Genomic DNA, 9,353 nt, shown 5'->3' on the forward strand with positions numbered 1-9,353 from the left:
ACCCTAAACCCTTACCCTAACCCTAACCCACACCACAACAAAGCCTAACCCTAAAGAAATGTTTTTGCACTTTTACTTTTTTCAGTAACAACAACATGGTCAAGAAAACACTGTTTCTCCGACTTAGGACCGGAAAAAGGTCCCCACAAGGCACGTCGTTCCACGTTTTGCTATCCTTGTGGGGACATTTGGCCCCGACAAGGATAGAAATACAAGAACACACACACACACACACACACACACACACACACACACACACACACACACACACACACACACACACACACACACACACACACACACACACACACACACACACACACACACATCTAAAATGTAAACATTTCAACATGTTCCAGAGAGAACAGCACTCACACATTAACGTCTCAAACATCCTGATCATGATCTCAGCTCTCGGCTGGCAGCTGACCTCAATACCAAACTGTCCAGGTGGGAATAAAGTCCAACCAGTCTGTTAGGACAGGCCCAGCCCAGAGGACAATTACTGGACTGATTTACTTTTAATTTCTTGGGTTGAGACGAGACACAGCATTGGGTTCACCATCACGATATATATATATATATATATATATATATATATATATATATATATATATATATATATATATATATATATATATATATATATATACTTTTTTTTTTTTTTTTTTTTTTTTTTTTTGTGCAAACACTGGAAGTCAAACTGTAACCAAAGTCCTCCTCTATCAGTGCAGAGAGCACAGAGCTCCTGTGAGTCACGGTGTTCAGGACTATTCTCTGACAGTTCTTACATATTGTCCGTGTCTTGCCTGTCACTCGGTTGTCGTTCATTATTTCCACTGGGACCCAAAATTCCGCCACACAAACTATTTCAAAGTGGAGGATGGATCTTCAGTGTTGACACAGTTTCTCCTCTAATGAAGGGACACCCTAAACTCCAAGCAGCAGTGTCCCCTGGAGACAGGCGTCCCCTTTTTAGAGGTGAATGCTGTGAGGACTAAATGGAGGACATGTAAGAAAAAAGAGTTCATTGCTGAAACTAAATGGTCAAAAATCCCAGTGGAGACATGAAGAAGCTGCTCAGTAGTGATAGGAAGAGGCTGATCACTGTAAAGCTAATGAAGGCTTTGCTGTTGATTATTGAGAAGAGTGTGAATCATTCTGGACATAACACTTTTTGTTAAATATGAATAAAAGCTGAGAAATTATTTTTGTCCACGACAGTGCTTCTTGTACATCGTCCGATTAACTTTTGGAAGGAATCTGTATCATTTCTGATCAAAAACAAAGTCAGTCAGTCAGACAAGGCTCGACTTTCTCAGCCATGGTGGACAGGAAGCCTGTCTGCTTTACTTTATTGAAAGAAGGGACGATACAAACTCCAGTGGAGCCAAACACTCAGACCAGCAAGAAAAGAAACAGAGAACAGAGGTGAACAAAGAAGAAATAACAGAGGAAGGTGCAAACAACCAAAAGAGGCACAAGCAAGCCAACATCAACCTAAACACACACACACCCACACACACACACACACACACACACACACACACACACACACAGAGACACACAGTGCTGTCCATCTGTACGTGGTGCTGAAGTATCAACCTAATACAGTGACAGTGTTTCTTGTGTTTCCTGTGGCGTCTCTGCTTGTGGAAAATAAACTCTCCTGACTGATGTACGAGCAGCAAGCGCTGTTTGACAACCGTGACTCAGTCTGGAAGTTTCCTTCCTGAGCTGGATGTGATGTTCCTGACAAAGACGTGGCTGCATGAAGGTGAACCAGACGAGCCCTTTAGTTATCTTTGATCATCAACCAGGATCCCTTTGAGTTAAACTCCAGAAGCTTCTCTGACTTTGTGTTGGAGGTTTGTCTGATCTCATGTTCATGACCAGCAGCAGCATTTCCACTGTCAACAAGGAGACGGAGCCTGAGAGCTCTCAGAAAGTTCCACCAGGGAGTAGTTTCTAAAAAGTCGTGTTTCAGAACCTGATACATAAAGATTTACCACAGAAACAATTCTGGATCAAAGTCACTGACAAACTGCAACACAGGTACTTTTATAACCATCAGCTGCACAAAAAACATGTGGATTCTCCAGAAAAATGGTAGGAAAAAGTGGGATGCATTAAAAACATGTTTGTAGAGTTTAATCAGCTGTCAAAGTGATTTTAGTTGAGAGAGAAACTGGAGGAGGTCAGAGCAGAGAAATGACAACAGAATGATGAACAATCATCCACAAATCCAAATGTTTTAGTGTGAATAAATAGAAGAGCTGCATGAAAATGTAATATCTTCAAAATCAGTTCAGCTTCAACATCATGTCAGTTTTAAACTTTGTATCCTGGAGCAGCGTCCAGTGAAACGTCTCTTTCAATCCTGCTGCAGCTGAAAATGCAACAATGACTCAACTCTCTGCACAGTCATCTCACCGGCCGCACTGGAGCCTCTGGAGTCCCTGGTTTGGCCCACGGACCAGATGTTTGACAGAGCTGAGCGCAATGAGAGAAAAGCTGAAGGAAAGCCTCCCTCCTGATTGGACGAGACAGAGAGAGGACAAAGGAGGACCTGAGGACGCTCAGCGAGGACCAGCTGAGGAAACAGAGCCTCAACATCTGGAAACATCTGCTTTTCTCCTCTCAGTTCAATGTGTGTGAATCCTGAAAGTCTTTTATTCCAGTGAAGTAGCTCCTTCATTCAGTTCACAGCTCTCATCGTCACGTCTGATGAACGTCCTGCTGGACTGTTTGGAGAGGTGTCAAGAACGGAGTCGTTCACTTTCATGGCAGGAAAAAGTCAGAACTCAACAAGAGCATGGAGGCCTGTCCCCCCCTCTGGAGAAGAAGAGGTGTGATTTCTCCACCAGAGTAGAAATCAGGGGAAACGAGGAAGAGGAGTCCCTGTGCTGCTGAAGCCATCAGTGCTCTCAGCCATGGAGCTCCCAGCTGAAACTCCTGAGATGTGTGGAGTCCTCAAAGAGAACGTTTCCATGTTGGCTGGACCAGGAGCCTCGTCCGCTTCCAGAGGGGGGGAATGCATCCAAAAGTCTGCAGGGAGAGTGGTGCTGAAAACCCAGAGGCCTCAACATCAACATGGCTGCCAAAGCACACAGCTACAATGTCTCAGGTCCTCAACCTTCAAGAACATGAGTCAGACCAACCTGCAGACTTTCTGGGTCCTGACATCCGTGAGCTCAGGCAGTGTTAGCGCCTCCACAGGGAACACTGCAGCCTGCCAGGATGAGCTCAGTGGAGAAGGGGACACTCTCACAGTATGAAGGCTGACCACAGCTGACTTGATGACACTGACCCTGAAGGTATGGATGTGTGTATACTAGTAGAATGAAGGTTAGCTGTTCGCCATGGCTATTGTCTCATGAGAAATGCATCATCACTGCTATTTAACTGGAACAAACTCTGAATACTGTGTTTGGTTGTTTGAGGATAAAGATGAAGAATCCTAACAATCTGTTTCACATTGGAGGAATGCAAATGTAGACTGTCAAGTATTGTTTACATGTTTTTCCTCATAGGCAGTGTGTATAATCATGTTATGTACAACATTAATATACAAAATGACTTTGTGTAAATGTGTAATTTAAGTAAAGCAGGAAGTCCATATAGGTTTCTGTCTTCAGGATGCTACTCTTAAGTAGGCCTGCGCAATATATCGTTTGAACATCGCCATCGCAATGTGTGCATGTGCAATAGTCACATCGCAGGAGGTGCAATATTTTTATTATTATTATTATTATTTTTAACTTTTATTTTGCTTCGTAAAAGCAGCAAGCTGCTCCATGCTCCGCATAGCCGCTCTCTCCCTCCCTCCTGCTCGGCACTCACCGGCCCCCCTCCCTCCTCCACAGCAGGGGGGGACTACACTCTGAACACAGGTGACATGCAGGAGGAAACAACAAAGGATTTAGTCCCCAAAAGAAGGTCAACGTGACATTTGGATGTATTTCGGCTATAAAAAAAGACGATACGGAACAAAAAACCGTCCTCGGCCGACAGTGCCTCATCGTGGTTGCCTCAACACGAGGTAATACGTCAAACCTGTTGGACCATTTGAAACGCCATCACAAGACCCCAGGTGAAACTTCATCTTCTCAAAAAACAATTACAGAAGCCTTCGCCGGCATAACACCGTATGATAGGAACTCCAAATCATGGATGCAATAACTTTTTACCTAGCAAAAGACATGGTGCCATTGAACACCGTGGATCGTTAAAGAGGGATTTAAAAAAATGATCCGAACGCTTGACAAGCGGTATGAAACACCACGTATTTCTCTCAAGTGGCCATCTCCCCAAATACAGCTGTTCAGGTCATCTGGTGAAAATTCTTCTATTTTTAATATCGCAATATATATCGCAATATATCACAAGTGTGATGCCCACCAGTGTGTGCCCACTTGTGTAAATGTATTTTTCTGTTTGAGTTTTTCTGATTGATGTGTTTATTATTTTGTGAAAAAGACCTATAAAAGGTATGATCTGTGAAACTGACATGTAGTCGCAGCACTCCAACCAGTAGGAGCAGGGCCGTTTCTAGCTTCATGGGGGCCCTAGGCAAGATGTTGGTTGGGGGCCCCTATTTTGTCAGACTGTAATGAAGAAATTTCTAACCCTTTAGATGGTCTCCTAAGCCTAGGCTACAGTTAAAATCAAAAAATCAAGTGTCTTAAGAGTTGAGCCACTCAGGTAAGTTAAACCAATAAAACTATAATACAATGAAAACCATCCTCTACGTGTCAATAAATAAAACAGATTGAGAATTTATTAAAAAAAAAGTTTACTTTAAATAAGAAAACATAACAAATCAACATGTATTTTAAAGTGCAACAATCAAAACAAACCACCGCTTAAAATAATACTTAACACTGCAGTCTCACACTCAGCACAACAGCTAATAACACACTATTCACAGTAACCGTCACAGTGTATTGCGTTCAAAATGTCTGCTTCCTAGCTTTCTGCCATCCTCTTTTCTGGGGAACATAAAAACAGAACTGATCTGAAATGGCCCTCTGCCTACAATATCAGTTCTGAATGAATCAGAGAAAACTGACAGCCACTGGCAGGTCAGCTGGATCAAAAACAGGCAGCTGACCATGTAAATGTGCAGCTGATGCTTCCTGGGCAGAAAGAGGTTCAAAGGTAAGTGATTGTTCTGGAGCTTTCTGGACAGAAGGAGGTTCGGAGGCTCGTGATGGCCCTGGGGCTTCCTGGTCAAGATGTTCAGACGACTTCTCAGGCTCGATGTCTGGAGCTCCGAAATATTTTAGAATTGCTCCTGCAAAGACAAAGCTCATTAGGTTATCAAGCAAAAAATAGATCCTGAGTACATATTGTATTTTATTATTACAGTGTTGTTGCAGTAATACAGAAAATTAAAATTAATCAGTTTTTATATTAAACATTGTGATGTACAGTGTCCCTTAAAAGTTTGTAGGGGAGGGTGGGGTAAGTAGTGCCAATTTTTACTTAAAGTGCCTTTTACACAAGGGGATAACAGGAATGCCTGCAACTAAAATATGTTCATACAGTTTAGGATGTTGTGCATCCCTGGGAGCAATCACTTTGGATCTTAAATAAACTGTGTGAGAAATATAGCTTTGGAAAAAAAAAGTGACTTTGTGGCACAACTTACCCCAACTGCGGGGTAAATTGTGCCATTAGTCAGAATACACTGGGGTAAATTGTGCCACTGATAACTGAAGTAAAAAAGATAATTTTAATATAAATAAAAATTTAGTGTTTTGTAATGTTTTTGTATTTTTCATATGGACCAACTGTGTATGAAATAAAGTTTATATAAAAATGATAATGCTAGATAAAAACAAGACAAATTCAATACAAAAGTACTTGTTTAATGCTTATTTAAAGTTTTAACATAATCAAAGGCCAATTTGCTTCAACAAGGTCTAGTGCCACATGAACACATGCTAAGAACAAACTAAAAAATCAAAAATGAGCACCTAACTGCATCTGAATATCTTCAGAGATTCGACCTACTACTGGACGTTCCACTTGTCAATGCTGCAGTGGAATATGAACTTGAGCTCCCTTCTGGCTCTATCACCACGCTTTTATGGTGTGGGAAATTTTTTAAGCACATCACCTCGAGGGATGACTCCTTCATCATTCTCTGTAAATGTGAAGATGGACTTTCCATCAACAGGCCTCATAACTTTGCTTCAGAAACTTTGAAAAGTTGGAACCCTGTCTGTCTTCCTTTTGTGTCTGTGTGACATGATGGATTTTGATCTGAAATTAAGAATGACACATAGTTTTAGTGATCAAATTTAAGAATAAGAAGTACAATAACAGTAAAATACAAAAAAAGTAATATATAGTAAATAATCATAAGTTAGGTTAAGTTGTGCCACTGGCACAACTTAACCCAGGTCCTTTGGCACAAATTACCCCAGGCCCACCATTTTGAAAAAAATGCCTCCCCCAGCTGTTCTGAGCTAGCATCATGTTAACTGTATAGACTCATGAAGTAGCTTACGAAAGCAATAAAACATGTGTGAAATGTTTTCAAAGTTTTCTATAATTGTTCAAACACAGCAATCAAAAAACCTTAACCATGGAAATTTTACTTTGGAGGGCAAAAAAAATGTTTTTTGAACTTAAATGTGCTTACCTCTCCAGCCATGTGTCTCCCTTTTTTGCAAGATGAGCGGAGTGGACGCCTCTTCAAAAATATGTGGTCACATGACCAAAAACTATGGTTTTCTAAATAATAGGGGTGGCACCACTTGCCCCTTGGCACAAATTACCCCGCTCTCCCCTACCCAGTTACAAAGTTACCACTTTTAAGTTTTCTGCATTAGTTTAGTTGACCAATTGTACTAAATTAATAAAACTAAGACAAATGAATCACTGCCATAACAGTCTAAAATAAGAATAAAACACCATGCCTAATATGTATACATCACTTAAGACACACATTACTTGTATTTGTTTTTATTGGTTTAATATTGTTTTATTTATTTTTTTTGTTTTAAATTATGTAGTTATTTTTATTCATATACTCGAAGTTTTTTTGGAGCGCACTTTGGTCACTGTATGTAAAGGGCTCTATTAAATTAATGCTGATTGATTGAGCGATTAAAAAACAAACCTTTGAAATAGTTCTTTAAATTAAAAACAAAAAAAGTGGCACCGTTTTAATTAGAGCCCAATACAATACACACTAAACTTAGTAAATTAATTCTAACTAATCATAAAATAAAGTGTAAAATATGTGAGAGACAACTTCCACTGAACAATGACAGAGCAGACGTCTACAACAACATGTCCTCGCTCCTTATAATCTGAATAAACGGGTCTACGGTCTGGATGACTTACCTTTATCCTTTGAACTTTTTTCTTCCTCAGTCTTCTTTTTCTTCCGTTTTTCCGCGCCGCTGGGATAATTTCTTTTTGATGCCATTATGGTTTGTTTTGTTAATGACTGGTAGCTGTCAATCATTCCCATTGCACCTGTCGGTGGGCCGCTACATGACGTCACTTGCTGTGTGACAGAGCGGTCCAGCAAACAAATGCCACAGAAGCACCAGCCACAGCTTATCATTGCAGTTTATTTCATTTATATCCAATCCGATGTTTATGTTTAAGCATGTAAGAGGTGTAATAAACACAAGAGCTAGCTACAGATAAAAACAGGACATTTCAATTAGCCTCAGAAGAGGTTGAACATGCAGCTTTGGGGCTCCCTGGTGGCTTGGGGGCCCTAGGCATTCGCCGAGTTGGCCTATAGGAAGAAACGGCCCTGTACCCAACTATTCCTTCCATGTGCAGGTCCTTTTACTCACGGGTGTTTTTTTAGAGTAGCGCAGCAAATGCAGCACCTCACGGTGCTGTGATTCAACTTAAAAAAAAACTTTCTTGAACGGATGTGATGTTTTAATGATCAGGGCGCGCACACCACTGTGTTATAGATGGATTACAAGTTATTTTCCACACGTGGACTGTGTCCTCCTTAACTTTCACCACCGCATGCATTTGTTGTGATAATAATCTGGTTCACATGGCTTTCTGTTAGGGTTATGTTGAATTATAACTACTATCATGATGAAGTAATAAATAATTAATAAGTAGTTTAAATCATATACCCATCATGGTCAGTATGAGATTCGTGTGTGTGTGTGTGTGTGTGTGTGTGTGTGTGTTTGTAAACATCATTTTTTTTTTTACATGAAAACAATAGAGAAAATTAAAAAAATAACACTTTAAAAACAGAAACATATGGATGTGCTTTTTTTTGCCAGGCACAGTGAGGTGTGTGTTTGGAAATAACAGCTTCTGTTTGCTCACTGGTGTTCATAGTTTACTGTATGCAATTTTAATTGTTGGAATTAACGTTTTACAGTTTGTATTTTAACACTACATTCAACACTATAAAACGGGTTAATTTATTTCACACTTTTACAGTTAAGTGGAATTTACTGTGCACAAATCCATGACCATGTGAAGACTCCCGTGTCTGTTGCCAGTGTCTCATGTTTCAATCTGTGCATTACCACCGTTATACCTTTATCACGACCTCTTTACCACTGTACTAACCCCTTTTTGCCATGTTCCATTTATTTGATTTTGCAGGAAAAACATCATTGGAGATGGTGGTCATGCCTACATACCACAGCAACACACACTTGAGATTGTTGACACACACGACATCCAGTGCTTCCTCATCCACGACCACACCATCCACATGATAACCTGTGTGTCTTTTCACAGGACGACAGAGTCTGTTCAATCTGTCGAGCATCCGACAAACGGGTACCAGCCCACTTCAGGTCCCAGCATCATGTGTCCAACAAGACGGAGGAGGACCTACTTATAGAGTGGTCACATGGGAGGTGAGATTCCTCGGTGCAAGTGTTTCATCCACAGATGTGTAATTACATGTTGTTACATCAGTCATCTGTCTCTGCTGTGTCTCTGCAATCATCCTTATATGTATGGGGTGGACTATCACATTCCAAACATTTAACCTTTTCTCCCGCTGTATTTCATGTCATCCTTTGTCTTGCAGATGCCCCGACCCGGTGGACTGTCTCCTGTGCCACAGGAAGCGTGTGGTCAGGATTGATAAGCACCTGAGAGACTTCCAACATCAGAGATAAGGAGGTATCTGAATTATTTGATCATTGGAACTATACTGTGTTATTACATTTTCAACATGCAACTGCAGGAGTTGCTTATTCATGAGTGAAGGGGTGATGTTTCATGATCCTCACTGCTGTATCCTGTAGGAAATCCAATCCAAGTCTCTGCAAGCAAAGTGGGCTTACTATGTCGAGCAGCTGGCGCAGCTGCGGGCCACCAATCCGCAGCCG

General features: G+C 40.9%; 1 long non-coding RNA gene across 1 annotated transcript; it reads left to right on the forward strand.

The window, feature by feature from the left end:
• Positions 1-796: 796 nt before the first annotated feature.
• LOC115384180 (uncharacterized) lies at positions 797-4,574 on the forward strand. Its single transcript, XR_003930845.1, has 3 exons — positions 797-990; positions 2,481-2,482; positions 4,538-4,574. It is a non-coding gene; the product is annotated as an uncharacterized LOC115384180 (long non-coding RNA).
• The last annotated feature ends 4,779 nt before the right edge of the window (positions 4,575-9,353 follow it).

The sequence above is a fragment of the Salarias fasciatus genome, assembly GCF_902148845.1.
Source record: "Salarias fasciatus chromosome 23 unlocalized genomic scaffold, fSalaFa1.1 super_scaffold_20, whole genome shotgun sequence".
NCBI lineage: Eukaryota > Metazoa > Chordata > Actinopteri > Blenniiformes > Blenniidae > Salarias > Salarias fasciatus.